This window comes from Canis aureus, chromosome X (genome assembly GCF_053574225.1).
Source record: "Canis aureus isolate CA01 chromosome X, VMU_Caureus_v.1.0, whole genome shotgun sequence".
NCBI lineage: Eukaryota > Metazoa > Chordata > Mammalia > Carnivora > Canidae > Canis > Canis aureus.
The window spans coordinates 13,081,705-13,099,857 of NC_135649.1; the positions used below are offsets into that span (position 1 = coordinate 13,081,705).

The 18,153-nt window shown below is 37.3% G+C and overlaps 1 protein-coding gene across 1 annotated transcript in view; it reads right to left on the reverse strand.

The window, feature by feature from the left end:
- Nucleotides 1-2,533: 2,533 nt before the first annotated feature.
- The window catches only part of LOC144308368 (uncharacterized), a 77,270-nt gene continuing 61,650 nt past the window's right edge, over nucleotides 2,534-18,153 (reverse strand). Inside the window, exons 7-8 of the mRNA XM_077888740.1 lie at nucleotides 3,945-5,571; nucleotides 2,534-2,824 (exon numbers count right to left, since the gene is read on the reverse strand). The gene's annotated coding sequence lies outside the window, so the exon portion shown is untranslated. The remainder of the gene's footprint in view (nucleotides 2,825-3,944; nucleotides 5,572-18,153) is intronic.

Genomic DNA, 18,153 nt, shown 5'->3' on the forward strand with positions numbered 1-18,153 from the left:
GGGTAGAGACAATTTTCAATCACTCAGAAACTCTGAGTGAAAATATTCTCAATGAAAATATTCTCTGAAAGGGAAACATTCACTCACGAGGGCTCCACCCTCTTGACGTGATCACTTCCCAAATGCCCCCACCTTTAAATAACCTCACATTGGGAATTCAGTTTCAACATATGAATTTTGGGAAAGACAGACACGCATTCTATAGCACCCTATAACTTGCTTTGGCCAACAGAATGTGGCAGAAATGGTGATGTGCCAGTTCCATCTCTAGGCCTCAAGAGTTTGGTCCTTTCTAAATCTTGAAAGCAAGAAAACATGTGGAAGAGACCCCCAACCATCCCAGCTGGGGCCTTCCTAGGGCAGCATAGTGCTAGTGACCCCCAAATATGTGAGAGGGCACAGTTGAAAGCAGCACAGCTATGTACAGGATCCCCAGCTGATGGCCACTATTAATGGATTCCCTACATTCATACCTGTTGAAAGGTGACTTGGCAGTTCTTCCAATTGAAGGGTGAAGTTTTTCCCCCCAGTGTCTTTAATCTGGGATCCATTCTGACTTCCTTTGGCCAGCTGAGTATGGAGGAAGTGATGGTGTGCCAGTTCCACTTTTAGGCCTTGAGAGGTTTTACACACCTCCACTCTCTCTCTCTTGAACTCCTCTATGCTATGAGAACATGCCTAGGCTAGTCTGAATGAAAGATGAAAGATCATGTGATTGGGGGCCTGTTTATCCCAGCAAACCCCCAAATATGTGAGAGAGCCCAGCCAAGATCAACAGAGCTTCCTTATTAACCCATAGCCAAGTGCAGACTCATAAGGGAGTCTAGTAAAAAATGAGAAGAGATGCCCACCTAACTCATAGGCTTATAATAAAAGGTTATTGACTTAAGCCACTGAAATTTTTTTAAGATTTTATTTATTTATTCATGAGAGACAGAGAAAATGCAGAGAGAGAGAGGCAGAGACACAGGCAGAGGGAGGAGCAGGCTCCACGCAGGAAGCCCGACGCGGGACTCGATTCCAGGTCTCCAGGATCACGCCCTGAGCCAAAGGCAGAGGCTCACCCACTGAGCCACCCGGGGGTCCCTAAGCCACTGAATTTTGAAGTGGTTCATCATGCCACAATAGGGAAGCAGCACAGGCCCTATCAATGAAGTAACCTGGAAGAAAGTTACTTCGTGTATCTTTTCTGGGGAAGTCATTAAATTACCACTAAATTCAAACTTGGGCTTACAGAGATGGGACATCTTAATCCATGTTGATCATTGATCTAAGACTTTAAATGGCTGTTTTGTCCTTTTATAAATAAGAAAACATGCAAATCATATTAGTCCCTGGATTAGCAGGAGAGAGGAAATGTGAGAAAAAGTAAGGAAATGTAACGAACATAAAATTACAATTGAAGTTTGTTATCTTAGTTTTCTGGTGTTTTGTGTTGGTGCTTATGGTAAACAAATTATGAACTATACATGTGTACAGAAATAAACCCACCTTAACTTCCTGGATAAAAATTTAAGTCTATTTTTGACACTGGCTACATTTTCAGATATTCTCATTCTTAACTGCTATTTGCAAAGGTAAGCTGGTGAAGTACTAAGATAATAAATATCTATATTTATCTAAAGGCCTTTAATAAACTGGGGTTCAACATTAAAGCTGCTCTCAACAAAGGAAAAACACTAGTTCCCATAAAAATAAAGCATTAATAATAATTTTTAGATAACTGTCCAATATTCTCTTTGAACTACTTATGTCCTACACTTTTGAATTCCCCAGATAGAGACTTTTCTTTGCAGACAGCTGGGGTTTGAGGAATATTGATGGAGACTGTCTGAAGCTATACAATTTATAGCAATTTTGAAGAAACATATGCTATTAGAAAGAAAAATGAAGGCTGCTAAATTGGGAGAGAGGCTAGCAACAGTAATTTGAACACATGGTATGGTCTTGTAAAACATAGCATGGTTTAGTAAAGTCGGTAGAAAAGGAGAAAAAGTTGGCTGCACAAAAACACACATGAAAAAATCAGACTAATAAAGCCCTCATTCAACCAGGTAAAAAGAAATAGTGACTTAAAAGCAATAACATGAACTTGCAGTATATTTTGAAAAAAGTAATCTCCATTCTTCATGAAAGTGGCTAGTCTGTGAAGATGCTCAAAAGGGACAACATAAAGTGGGTGAGAAAAACGTTGCGTACAATACACACGTGACTGCAATCCTCAGACAAATTCTGTATCAGGACTACCAGAAACTTATCGGCAAGCACTGCACGAGCATCTGGGCTCCCCCTTATTTTTCACATTGCTGTGAGGACAGGACCTTTCTGATGCTGAAGTTGGTTCAAAATGGAGGCACATGTGTTGGGGAGTTTATCCTAAGTGATATAACATCCGGATATAAAAAGGCCGTGGTACAGTGAACTTAGATGTGTCAAGACCCCATCCTGTAGTGGAATTTTGCAGCTATGTGTTCCCAGAGATCCTACAAGAGCAGCTTTGCTGAGCTATGAAAGAAAACTTGATGCCACACTGTAGGGGGGCAAAACATGTTTTATTCACTAAAAATAAGAAATGCATACAAGAAGGGACAAGACTCGGCGCTAACCAGGAAACCAGGAAAACATATTGTCTCAATAAACTATTAAGTTAAGGTCATGAAATAGAAACAGTACAGTGTAAGCAACCAAAAATATTTTGAAGTCTAGACAAGGGAGCAGTGGTTCATCAAGAATTCAGCTTTGTTGATCCAGCAGAACTCCATCTCATGAGGAAAATATTGCTTGCAGATGTACTGCCTTCTAGGAACTCTGGGGGCAGAATTATCTGGAAGAGATGGTAAGGGAAATAAAAGTAAAAAGTATGCTAAAGACCTTGTCTTGTTGGGTAGGAGTGCACTAGATAACTGATGATTTCTTGGTATTGATTAGAAAATATGTCTCCTCGGTGCCTAGAGTTCTTGTGTCCTATTCCTAGCTTCCATTCTAGGGTAGGATTGGCCACACTGACTGAAATGCAAGCAAAGGCTCTGTTGATGCATCAGGCCTCGAGCAGCTGATAGAAACTTCCAGAGGAGCTCAAGGTCACAGATTACAGTTTGATATCCCCCAAACAATTCTCCTGGAAATAGAAGATTGACTATCCTTTGCTAGAGAGGGTTCAGAAATGGCGGAAAGGTTTAAATTGAGGTGATGTTTAAATTGAGTCAACTATTGTTGACTATTAAGGAAATAGTATAAAGAAACCTTTGGTTTGGGGTGAGGGGTAAATATCAATCTCAAAGTTAAGTCCTTTTAGGACATGGTCTAAATGTCCTTTCTCAGTAAACATCAAATGCTTTAGGGTTTCATGGTCAAAAATGAAGTCTCTTCCCACAGTTTTGTAACCAGAAATGTTTCTGCTCCTTGAAGATATACATCTTCCTATAATGGAAAACTATTAGGACAAAAGAATAACTCATCTTGTAAGACAGGTATCTGCACTCTTTGTGGTTGGGTGGGACTCAGCAAAATATAGGGGAAAAATAGAGAACAATATAAATGAAAGTAAAGGAAGGAACAAATGCTGACATATGAGGGAGTGAGGAAACCGGTCTGACTGGAGTAGATCCACAAGCAAGTAGAGAATAGGAGGGGTATGTAGGGGAGTCATGGAGGACTTGGATGTCAGTTGTAGAGTTTAGATTTATTAGGAATTGAGTTATATGAAGAACATGATATTTTAAGAAGATAATCTGGCAGCGATAAACAGGATGGACAAGAGTGGAAGGATATAAAATCTCGAAGAGAGAGCCTGAGCAAGGGGCATGAGACTGGTGAGGAATGAATGAATACTAGGTACATTTAGAAGCAGATGATTTTGTTTTATTTTCTTATCACAAAGGTATTATACACTCACTTTAAAAGTTTTAATGATACAAAAGTATAGAAGGTTAAAAAATACATACATTATATGTATATATGCAACCACTATTAGAAGTGATATTTCAGGGGCGCCTGTGTGGATCAGTCAGTTAAGCGTCCAACTCTTGATCTCAGCTCAGGTCTTGATCTTGGGGTTGTGAGCTCAAGCCCCACATGGAACTTACTTTAAAAAAAAAAAAGAAGGATATTTCAAACTCCTAAACCACTATAGGAAAGGACATGCAACCCCCCCCCAAAAAAAAGGACATGCACTTTCACAAATCTAGCAAGAAAACAATAAAAATGACGGAATTAGAAATAAATATTACAGAATTGTAAGAAATGTGAAAGATTTAATTATGAACTAAAAGGCAGACATTCCAAAAGAAAAAAAAAGAACTTATCTTGTACTGTTTTGAAAAGATACACCTAAAACCAAACAACACAGAAAAACTGAAAATACTGAAATGGATAAAGATCCAGCAGACAAATGTAACAAAAACCAAGTAAAGGTGGCAAAGGAACATCAAGGCAAAAAGCATCAAAGATATCTTTATGTTGTGAATTAACACAATCCAATAAGATAACCATGAAATTTAATGCACTGAAAAAGAACTTCAAGTATGTAAAGCAAAAAAAGGCTAGATATAAGAGACTATGATAAAATAAGAGGGGGGTTTTACATACTTGCATCAAAGATTTAGATCAAGCAGATAAAAGAAGGAAGAGCTTAGTAACAAGTTTGATTTAATATGTAGAAATATGATATAATATTACCCAAACAAAAAAAATACATTTGCTTTAATTGCCCATGGAATAGTTATAAAAGTTTATATGTAATGTTTATTACATTAGGACCCAAAAACATTCCAAAATGTATAATCCACGCAGGAAACATCATCCATCCATGAGACAGTGTAAGTAGTAACAAGGTGGGGGAAAGGATAGAAAAAAACATCAAATAAAACTTGCCCATGCTGAAGTATATAAATACTTCTAAATAACTCTTGGGTTTAAAAGGAAAACAAAACTACAGATGAAGTGATAAAACAAGGATGGTGGTAGCACTGCAGATGGAAACTAGGTGATATGGTCAAACATGAATCCAGAGGAAAATTTATCATTTAAATGCATTAAGTAGAAAATAAGAAAGACTGAAAAATAAACCAAGCACTCACCTAATTAATCTAAAAGAAAATCAAACAGAACCCAAGAATATAGAAAGCATATTAACAAAAGCAGAAAGTGATATTTTAAAAACAACTTGTAAAAATAGTTAACTGAAAACAAAATATACTAATCTATGAGCAGTTCTATTAAGGAAAAGACAAAAAGGGAGGTGTAGTCACATACATACAAATTAAGACACATTACAAAATATTAGGTACAAAAAAAATTAAAAAAAAAACCCAAAATATTAGGTACAATTTCTAATCAATACATTTGAAAATTCAAATGAAATGGAAGAGTTTTACAAATGGACCTCAGGAGAAGTGGGAAACGTGCATGAACTAATCATCAAAGCAAAAAGGAGACTTAAATACAGAGAACAGACTGCTTGCCAGAGGGGAGGTGGGTGAGGGAATGGGTGAAATAGAGGGGATTACAAGTGTACTTATCTCAATGAGCACTGAGAAATGTACAGAATTGTTGAATCACTATATTGCATACCTGGAACGGAGATAAACTATATGTTAATTATTCTTCAATAAAAGTATAAATGAAATTTTAAAAAAAGAATTCACACACATAAAAAAGAAACTGAAAGATTTATATTTCTGCCCACCCTCTCCCCAAACAAGCACCAGGTCAAAATGGTTTTATGGGTATTACCAACTTTTAAAGGGAACAGGTTGTGCTAAGTTACACTGTAAAATAAGAAAAAAGTTCAAGTTCATTCACAAGTACACACAGTCATGATATTAAATCAGGAAAAGGATATCACACAGAGGAAAACTATAAATGAGAGTTTCCCAACAAGTGTGCCTTGGATGGGCTGTAGGTGTAATTTATCTCCTAAGGCCTCAGGGGCAAATAGGCAGAGCCTGAGAAGCCAGCTGCCTCTACCCTGAGCAATCCTGCCCATTTACCCCTGTATACCATGATGTGAAAAAGGTAAGGAGGCACACTGTTCTAGCCACTTGTTAATGTACAGTTTTATATCCTAAATCAAATATTGACATAGCCGAAACACCACTGTCAATTTTATTCCAAGAATGCAAGCATATCTCAATATTAGGAAACCTATTACTGTAATAAACTACATTAACAGATTAAAGAGAATAACCATATTATCACCCTGGCGGACGCCAGAAAAGACATTTATACCATTCTATATCTATTCCTGACAAAACTATAAGTGAATCAGGAATCAAGACTAGAAGGGTATCTCCATAACTCGAAAAAGGCTATCCATCAGAACGTTGGTGATCATCATTTTTTTTATTGGTAATTGTCATATTTTAAAGTGAAAAGGGGTATTTGTGTTAAAGTCAAAAACAAGAGGATGCCTTCTCTTTATTAATCAATATAAATCTGCATTGTCCTAGAAGTCATGAGATCTTTATCAATGTTGTAGAAGGAAAAAAAAAATTAGATACAAACATTAGCAAAGACCAGTGTTCCATTATTTACAACTGACATGATTGCGAACCTAGGAATTCAAGCTAATTAACTGGAAAAATAACATAGAGCTAAGAACAGAGTTTAATATGATGCCTGGATACAAGATAAATGCAAAACTCTGTATCGTAAAGATGTCAGTTCTTGACACAAAAGGTCCGAGGCAATTCAAAGGATTTTTTTTAATAGAAGTTGATGCGTTGGTTCTAAAATTCATCTGAAGAAAGAGGATGTACAAGAATAGACAAGTAAATTCTGAAAAATAAAAAAGAATAGTGAAGGGGGAAGAGCAGCCCCATCAGATTTCAAAACACATTATAATGCCATAGTAATTAAAGCAGTGAGGTACTAGCTCAGTAAAAGACAAAACTGAACAGAAAAGATCATAAGCATATCTACATACTTCACGATTAAAAAAGAATTCCAAAGTAGAGCAAATATAATACAGTAATACAGTAAATAAATTAGGAAAACTAGCTATCTCTTCTGAAAAAATAAACGTAGGTCCCTACTTTCCACCACACACACACACACACACACACACACACAAACACACTCAATGCCATATGGATTAAAGCACCAAGCAATAAAAAATATATAACATATTCCTAGAAAATGTAAGAGACTATTTTTTAAAATGTTAGAATACAGACGCCTACCTAAGTATGAGACAAAACCAAGAAACTATAAAACAAAGATTAATATGTTTACCTATTTCCATAATTAAATCTTCAGGGCAATACCACCATAAATAAACTTTTACAAAGACAGATGACAGGCATTTGTAGCATAGAGCAGACAAAAGGATACCAGCTCTAATATCCAGAGACTTCCTACAAATCAACAAGGAAAAAAGACAAATGATTCTGCAGAAAAACAGGCAAAGGATATGAACAAGCAATCTCCAACAGAAGAAATACAAATAGCTAATAAATACATTAAAAGGTGCTTAACTTTACTAGTGATTAGGGGAAAATAACTTAATGGAATGAGATTGGATTTTTTTTCTCCAAAATGCTGACAAATTAAAAAGAATGATAGTGTCCAGCATGCCAGGAGGGCTATTTAGCTCAAACCCTTTGATCTAGCCATTATACTTCTAAGGTACCAGCCTAGAAAAATACTTCTAAACGTGCAAAAGATAGATGAAAAAGAATACTTTTTATAGCATTATCTATAATAGTAAACACACTGTTAACAATCTAGATTTACCATGTGGAAAGAGTTGGATAAATGATACAGCACACCTTACCATGGAATTCTACTGGCTATTACAGCAATGACTTTCTATCGAGCGGTGGTGGGTGGGGAGGGCAAGCTGTAGAATAATATGTATAGGATGACTTCATTTTCTAAATAAAACATACCAAGAACACACGCACAGAGAGAGAAAAAGTACTTGGAAGATACAAAGTAAACAAATAATCATGTCTGTCTCTGGACAGGGGACCAGGAGAGGGATATTTTCGCTCCTTACTATATATACTATATATACTTATATAAAATGTTATAGTCCATATTCTATACACTATACTAAATATACTATACTTATATATAAGTATATATAAGTATATTTACACTTATATATAAGTATATAAGTATATATAAGTATATAAGTATACTTATATACAAGTATATATAGTATATATAGTATAGTGTATAAGTATAGTATATATACTTATACACTTTATAAAAAGACTGCACTTTTTACTTTTATAATAAGCATAGATTACTTTTGTAACCGCAAAAAAGTAAGCTCACTCCATAACATTTGGCTTAAAAAACAAGTAGAAGGAAACATAAAAAAATGATAGGAACTCTCACTCCTCAAAGGCAATTATTATTAACACGTCAACACTTTTTCAGTCCCCGTTATGCGTGTTTAACATATTTGAGATCTTACTCTATGTAATTTGGGGCTTATTTTTCAATTAATATAATATTGTATTTTCCCTATAGAAAATTTAGAGACTAAAGAGCAACAAGAGAATAAAAAGCCCATGTACTCCAACCACCCAAAGATAACTGCTTACGAAATATGAAATTTGAGTGCACTGAATTGTATTATGAGTGATCCATGCACACTGTCTCATCGGTCTATGCATGGCCCTCTTTTATTTTCATCCATTAACTTATTTTAATTTTCATAATAATCGTGCAATTATTAAATAGTCAATGGTGTGCTTTTAGTTATTTAATGAACAGCCACCCACCCATCAAAACCTGAGCACTAGAAGATGGACAAATAACTTCAATCCATTTCTGTGATCCTCTCCTATTCCAAGCCCCTTTCCTAAGCCCCAATGATCATTATCCCGATTTTTTAATTTATTTTTCTTTGCTTACTAAGAATATTTTTAATCCCAAATATATATGTACACCTAAATAATATAATGCTTAGTTTTACTTGTTTTTGAAGACTATAGAAAGAATATCCTTTTATATGTAGTCTTCTGGGACTTCATACCTTAATCTAACACTATAGAAGTACAATCTACTCATATTATTATGTTAGCAGTTCATTCATTTCACTGCTGTGTAACAATATTACATTGTGAAAATATACCACAATTCGGTTATTTTTCTTTTGAGATTTTTACTACTAACATAGTATATGTTCTTCCAGTTATTTTTCTGAGTACATTTATATAGTTTCCTTTCTAAAATTTTAAATATTATACATACTTTCATGTGACCTATTCCTCTCACTAATGAGATCTTGTGAACATATTCCCATTTCAGTAAATATTCTTCTGTGATATAAACTTAAATGGCTGCATAGTAGTCCATCATACAGTTACCACATAATTTTATTTAACTATCCTCAATTGTTGGACATCTGGATTGCTTCTAATTTTTTTGCTCTGGTAAGCATCATGATGTATATAGTCGTTGGCTCAGCAACTCTCCTTTAAGAATTTATCCTCAATGCAGAGAAAAGGGAACCCTCATACACTGTTGGTGGGAATGTGAACTGGTGCAGCCACTCTGGAAAACTGTGGAGGTTCCTCAAACAGTTAAAAATATACCTGCCCTACGACCCAGCAATTGCACTGTTGGGGATTTTCCCCAAAGATACAAATGCAATGAAACGCCAGGACACCTGCACCCCGATGTTTATAGCAGCAATGGCCACGATAGCCAAACTGTGGAAGGAGCCTCGGTGTCCAACGAAAGATGAATGGATAAAGAAGATGTGGTCTATGTATACAATGGAATATTCCTCAGCCATTAGAAATGACAAATACCCACCATTTGCTTCAACGTGGATGGAACTGGAGGGTATTATGCTGAGTGAAGTAAGTCAGTCGGAGAAGGACAAACATTACATGTTCTCATTCATTTCGGGAATATAAATAATAGTGAAAGCGAATATAAGAGAAGGGAGAAGAAATGTGTGGGAAATATCAGAAAGGGAGACAGAACGTAAAGACTGCTAACTCTGGGAAACGAACTAGGGGTGGTAGAAGGGGAGGAGGGCGGGGGGTGGGAGTGAATGGGTGACGGGCACTGGGGGTTATTCTGTATGTTAGTAAATTGAACACCAATAAAAAATAAATTAAAAAAAAAAGAATTTATCCTCAGTAATACCTGTGCAAATTTGCACACAGTCATGTACAGGGCCACCATGCAGGATGACATGTTCTGCACAACTTGTGCTATGTTTGTGCTCATCACAGCAGTTTTTAAAATACAAAAAAACTGGGAAGAACCTAATGCCCACCAAAAGGAGATAAAGTAAATAAGTCATGTATTAAAATCAGAACATAGATTCACAGTTACTGACATGGAAAGATGTTAACAATCTATTGTTAAGTGAAAAAAAATAGGTTAAATGGCAGTGTGATTCCATTCTGTTAAAAAGAATAAACATACCTACTATGAAAGAGTGTGGAAATACATACATCAAAAACTTTGTAGCAATTATCTCTAAGTATTGAGTTTAAGATTGTAATTTTTTCACTTTGCTTGCTTTTATTTTGAAGTGTTTTCAACAGTAAAACTTGATTACATGTATAATAAGATGAATAAATAATGAACTTTTTATGCACAATCATTTAAATATTTTTCCTGAATATACTTTCACACCGTAAGAACTTTGGAAGAAGAAAAAGAACACCAGGAAGTAAACAAAAATCACACATAATCCTACCCACCTAGAGATAATTAGTTCACAATCTCTAATGTGTTTATTTCTAGTCATTTGTCTCTGATTATATATATTTAAGATAATTGCAATCACACTTTATATAATCTTGTATGCTGATTTTTCACTTAACATTATATAATATCAACATACCATAAATATTTTAATGAAAGAATATTCCATCACATGGAAATAGCACATTTACTTAATCATGCCCTTAAAGTTAGACCCCCCAGGTTTTTCTGTTTTTCACTATACCGAATAACTATGTGAGGAACATATTTGTGCATGAATTATCCACATTTTAGATTATTTCTTTGAACATATTCATTGAAGTGAAAATACTAAGTTGAAGAGTACCAATATTTTTATATCCCCTGATATATATTGCCCAAACCGTACTTACTATTTATTTTAAGGCAGCATGGAGTAGTAGGGAAAGAAAAGAAGTCAAAATACATGCTCTCGTGACCATCTTCAGTACTCGCTGTTTAACCTGATTAGGTAAAACTGATATAAAAGCATCCATCTTAATAATCAAATAAGAAAATCAATCCTTCAGTCACCATACATGTTACTTCCTCAGGAATGCTCTCTAACTTTCCAGACTCTTACAGCATCCTATATTTACTTTTCCTTCATGGCCTTGCAACAACATATAAATAATTGTTCAATTGTTTGTACATTGCCAGTTTTCCCTAGGTGATTGTAAGCTCCATTGAAATATGCCTGGCACACAGCTGGCGCTCAATAAATATCTGTTGAATGAATGAATGAATGAATGAACCAATAGATGAGTGATGGATGAAATGACAGCACTTTGCAAAATAAGTCACTAGACATTTGGAAGGTATTTCAATTTTAGTAATAATTATTATGATTCATTTGCATTACCATGTAGATGATTCTATGTCTTTAGAAATTCCCTGTCTGACCATAATTTCATTATGTGGCTTTAATGCTTGGTATGCCAGCCAGAGGCATGGTAGCAATGTTGCTGAAAGCACCTGGTAGGAGCTGAGACTCGGAGAACCAAGTAGCTGGCTCCCTAGGTCAGCATACTGGGAGTTAGGGAGTTGTAGTTACCATTAGTTGAACAACAAGACAGTGGTCAGGAATCCAGGAGGTCAGTGATATTGGAAGAAACAGGTGAATCCTGGAGGTCAGAAACAAACTAATGGTAAGTGGTCTAGATAGTAAGGTGCAAAGTGGAGAACAGTCAGTGATAAGGGATGAAAGTAGATGGATAAATTCCAAGCACCAGTACTCAGAGCATGGATCTGTGAATATGATTCTAAAGCAAATGGTACTTGGAACTCAGTGCTTCCTTATATTGTTTCTGCCCAGACTGAAAATGGTATCATAGAAAGTGTTTGTGGGACGCCTGGGTAGCTCAGCGGTTGAGCATCTGCCTTTGGCTCAGGACGTGATCCTGGGATCCAGGATCGAGTCCCACATCAGGCTCCCTGCATGCAGCCTGCTTCTTCCTCTGCCTGTGTCTCTGCCTCTCTCTGTGTGTGTGTGTGTGTGTGTCTCATGAATAAATAAATAAAATCTTGAAAAAAAAAAGTGTGCCTAGTTCCACATACATGGGCAAGAGAATAATAGTAGCTAGTTGAGGAATGAGATCTGTGAATACAAATAGGTTCTGATAGTGGCAGCATAAAGAAGACCATTTGTATATAAGATCTGATAATAGTCTACACATAAAATAGGAGCAATCAAGCTTTGGATCCCATAATTCTCAACTTGACTTTCAACAGCAGATATTATAGCACAGTGATTGGGATCATGGACTCTGGCAAAAGGCTAAGCTGGGTTCAACAGGCTAGCTAGGTCTATCATTTATTAGTTGTGTCCTTTGAACAAGTTACTTCCCCTCTGTGTGTCAGTTTCCTCATCTGTAAAACGGAGATGATAGTACCCACTTCAGTGGGTTCTTGTGAAGATTAAATGAAGTGATGCATTAGAACAGTGCCTGGATGTAGCAAATGCTATGTCAAATGTTATTATTATTATTATTATTATTATTATTATTGGCTAGTCACATTAAGATCAAACAAAAATTGGCGGTATAAGAAATGGATAAATACATTGTATGTTCACTCTAACTAAAATAGTCTCTAAACAGGAATTTTTTCTTATTAAAATAATTTCATTTGCACCTAACCATAATTGACTATATAAAAACTTTAAGCATTAGCCAAGTAGCAAAATTTATCACAGCAATCCCTTCAATGTGCTTATATTACAGAAGCTGTCTTATGAACACTTATCTTAAAAGCTGTGAATAAATACACATTTCCTAACAGCGAAAAAATACTATTAAGCTTCAATATGGTGGATCCATAGAATCTGGTCTATAAGAAGGATGGCCTTATTTAAATTTTTTGAGGCTAATTCTACTGGAAGCAGGGTTATTTGTGTTGGAAGACCTGTCTGTGGAAAGATCTGAACATGGAAAGGCTCGGACTTGGGAAGACTCCTTTTAAAAAGGTCTGGACCTGGGGAAAGGTCAGAAGACCTGGACTATGGAACATGTCAGAATACCTGGATATCGTAGACACCGGAAGACCTGAATGTTAGAAGGCCGGTACCCTGGAGGCGTCGGAAGACGTGGATATTGAGCCCGCTGTTGGAAGACTGGGTAGTTGTCGGAAGACGTGGAAATGCTGGAAGACGAAGAGATGCTGGAAGACGAAGAGATGCCGGAAGACGCGGAGATGCAGGAAGACGCAGAGATGTAGGAAGACGCAGAGATGCTGGAAGACGAGCAGATGCTGGAAGCCCTGGAGATGCTGGAAGCCCTGGAGATGTAGGAAGACAAGGATTTTCTGGAAGACGTGGCTTAGTTGGAAGACGTGGATTTTCTGGAAGACGCAGATTTTCTGGAAGACGTGGCTAGGCTGGAAGACATGTATTTGATGGAAGACACACAGCTTTGCTGGAAGACGTGGATTTTCTGGAAGCCATGGATTTGATGGAAGACATGGATTTTCTGGAAGACCTGGAGGTCACTGGAAGACATGGATTTCCTGGAAGACATGGCTTTTCTGGAAGACGTGGATTTTTCAGGAAGACCCGAATTGTCCGGAAGACCTGGATTGTTTGGAAGACGTCGATTTGCTGGAAGACCTGGAGGTTACTGGAAGACATGAATTTTCTGGAAGACGTGGATCTCTAGGAAGACGTATATTTGTTGGAAGACTTGGGTTTAGTGGAAGACATAAATTTTCTGGAAGACGTGGCTTTTTTGGAAGACCTGGATTTATTTAGTGGAAGACATAAATTTTGTCTGGAAGACGTGGATTGACTGGAAGACTGGATTCGGTGGAAGACATGGATTGGTTGGAAGACCTGGATTTTTCCGGAAGATATGGATTTGGCGGAAGACATAGATTTTTCTGGAAGACGTGGACTGAGTGGAAGACCTGGATTTCTTTCCGGAAGACATCGACTGACTGGAAGACCTGGATTTTTCCGGAAGACATAAATTAGCTGGAAGACTTGAATTGATTGGAAGACTTGGATTTGGTGGAAGACATAATTTTTTCTGGAAGACGTGGATTGGCTGGAAGACCTTGAAATTGCTGGAAGACGTGGATTGTCTGGAAGACCTTGAAATCATTGGAAGACGTAGATTTTCTGGAAGACGTGGATTTTCCTGGAAGATACGGATTTTGTGGAAGACCGAGAATTACTGGAAGACGTGGATTATCTGGAAGACGTGAATTTTCTGGAAGACTAGGATTAGCTGGAAGACCTTGATGCTGTTGGAAGACTTGGAATTTGTTGGAAGACTTGGAGTTGCTGGAAGACCTGGAGTTGTTGGAAGACCTTGACACTGGCGCCATTGGAAACCCTGGACATTGGAGACATTGCAAGCACAGGATGTTGGAGACATTGGAAGCCTTGGATTTTGTGGACATTGGTTATTCTGGACATTGGAGACTTTGGAGACCTTGAATGTTGGAATTCATGGGTACCGGAAGCCCTGAATACTAGAGACATTGTAAGTCCTGTACCTTGGAAGCCCTAAACATTGAAAGATATAGATAATAGAAGATCTAGACAATTAGAAACCATAAAATTGGAAGGCCTGGGTATTGGGAAACATTTGGAAAACCTGGGTATTGACACATTCATGTTAAGACATAGAATTTGGGAATTGTAATTTTCATGATGCTGGAAGTCAAGGGTGTTGGTTAGCCCCAGACATTAGGAAACTTGGACATTAAGATTTCAGGATTTTAAAAGACCTAGTCATTCAGACATTGGGGATGTCAGAACACCTAAACACTAGAAGACCAAGTTCTTAGAGATATTGAAACACTTGGGCGGTGGAGGAATGATAATGAGATACTACAAAACCAGAATTTAGGAGATACTGAAGGTTGTAGGAACTGAATGATGTAAGCACTAGAGGATATTATAAGAGCTGGACTTGGACACAATGAGACATGTGGACTCTAGAAGACCTGCATATAGGACTCACTGGAGGATTGGGAACATAGAAAAAATGGAACTTGGAACTCTGGACCCAGAAAGACAAGACCTGGATCTTGAAGATTGACTGTTGGAGAAAGTAGAAGACCTAGACTTTTAATTTCCCTGATATTGAGGAGATTAGAAAACCCACATTGGAGATGCTTCAGGCCAGAGAGTGGAAGACATATTTTAACATTTAGAAGATCTGGCAAAAAAAAAAAAAAAAATAGAAGATCTGGCAATTGGAGATGTTGGAAGCTATGGTGCTCAGAAAACCTGATGTTAGAGACACTAAAGAATTGGAAGTCCTAACCTTAGAGACGCTAGAAGGTCATGTTGAAAGAACTGGCAATGTTGAAAGACTTTCATATTAGGACCTGATATGACATTTGAAGACATATCATAAAGCTACTCTAGTAGTCTTTATGTCTAGAACATCTCTTTCGCTAAAAAGCAAAACACAGAGAAAGGACATTTTGGGAAGATGACAGAGAGGAAGTCGGAAATTCAAGTAAAAGCAAGTCATTTGAATGGGTTGGAATCTATTTTCATGGTCCCAATGAACTAGCTTTCTAGATCCATATTGTTAGACGGGATGGAAACAATGAATTGCCAAAGAATAAGTAGTATCAAGGCATGGAGAACTTCATGGTTTTAGGTAGGAGTCAGCAAATGTTTTCTGTAAATAGTTAAGTTTTTAAAGGCCATATGGTTTCTATGGCAACTACTCAACTCTGTCATTATAGTGTAGCCACAGACAATACATAAATGAGTGGGTATGGCTGTGCTGCAATAATACTTTATTTAAAAAAAAAAAAAAAACAACAGTTGGGCCAGATTTGAACCGGGGGCCTTACTTTGCCAGGGCCAGCTCCTTATGCCAAATCTAGGGTATAGTAAGTATAGGGAGTACATTCCAGGCTAGCAGTCACATGCCAAAGAATGAGTAGAGCAATTTGAAGCTTGGTGGTAAATAAAGATACTATGTATGTGATGATGCTCAGAATAGGAGGCTAGCAAGAACCTAAGGATGGAGTTTAGATCTCTACTTAATTATTTCAGGGCCCTGACAAGGATATTTGTATTCAGAGCCAAAATTAAATGGGTAGCATCCAGGACTCCAGATAAGGGGTGGGTAGGGTTCAGATACCCTAATTTGGTAGGCTGGAAGCTTAAAAAGAAAATTAAAGAAGAAAGTCACTTTTACAGACTGAGGTTATCCTTCCAGGACTGAGCACCACTCACCCAAAGAAAGGGAGTCCTCAGCCCAGGACAGACAAGAAGGGGCAAAGCCCTCACTCTACTTCCCATGTTCTTCTCATTAGCCGGAGCCAAGTTAGGTGTTTGTAATGCTGGAGGAGAAGAGGAAGGAGACTACAGCTTGGTAGTCTCATCTCAGGCACTCTGGCTCCAGCTAATAAGTCTAATTTCTGTTCTTACCCACCAGAGCTTAAGTGACAAACTTAAGAGATCAGGGCTGAGTTGTAGGCTAAAGATTCTTAGTGCTTAGTCAGATAGGGCTGAGGAAGTCACAGACTATCACATAATCGTATGAAAGAGTATACTGGCAGACAAAACCAATTCCAGTACACCAGGACTGGGCTGTGATTTAAAGGTCAAATAGTGGAATATATAGACAGTGGGCAGCCACTGAAGATTTTTTGAACAAGGAAGTACCACAATCAGAGATGTACACGAGGAAATTTCATCAGGAAGCAAAGCGCTGAAGACTACCAGATATATATATACCAGGACATCAAAGACTCCCAGTTAAAGCAGTAAAAGGGTCGGGATGTGAGTTATGAGGCCACTCTAATCATCCAGGTGAAGAGGTAAATGAGGCCAGAAACAAGGCAGTGACAGCTCCGTTGCTCAACAGATCCAGCATTGGGATTATGATGAACACTCAGCATTCTGAAAGCATGATTTTAAACTTCTTGAATGCTCTCAGAATACACGGAATGACAAAGCTGTTCAGAAGCTAGTTATGAGGAATTGCGCTCACCTAGCAGCATTACTTGGATATCCAATTCTCCCTCAAAGGCAGCTAAGCTAATAACTTGGTGGTTTAAGCAAAGTAGGTCCTACATAGCTGTATCTTTAGCTCCTATTAACACAGTGTGAGTTAATTATCTCAAAAGTGGAACCAAGTAGATGGACTATTTTCTAGAGACTAGGAATACATCCATGTGAAAAAAGTCATTAAAAGTAACCACTATATAAATAAATACCATGCAATGATAACTACATTATAAATAAATCATATATAAATAATAAAGCTGCAGGTCAAGGAGTAACATCGGGACAGAGGAATTACTGTTTCAGGTCTGTTTCACAAGCAAAAATAAATACTGAAAATCGATTTTTATTCCTTCTCTCTTCTTAAAACAATCATGCATACTATTTTTTTTGAGGGAAATCAGATAAATACCAAAGTAATAAGATTTTGCAAAAACAAGAGTAAACTATCATATTTATTTCTATAACGTTTCTTATAATAATAATAATAGCAACAATTTATTGAGCGCTTGCTATGTGCCAGGCACCGTACTAAGCATTTCTTATAGTCTCATAGCAATCCTATAATGCAGGTATTTTTGACCCCGTTTTACAGATTAGAAAGTCAAGTCTGAAAGGTTAAAAAGCATGCCCATAGTCACATAGCTGCTAACTGGCAGGGACAGGATTGAAAGCAGGTCTGATTCCACAGCCTGGGCTCTAGGCTGACTTGTCACACCCCAATAACCCAAGGGTTATCCTGACAGGACTAAGCGCCACTCACCCAAAGACAGGGAGATCCCCGGTCCAGGACAGGCAAGAAGCCAGTGGCGAAGCCCCTCCTTATTATCTAAGTGCCATGTTCTTCTCATTGTGGCCCTCATCACACCACTGCCAATTAATCAAGAGCCAACTCTAGGTATTTGCAAAAATGGGTTAATTATATCATTGGCTTTACGTAGTCATGCAAGAAAGATGGAAGTGCGATGTCTCGAGCA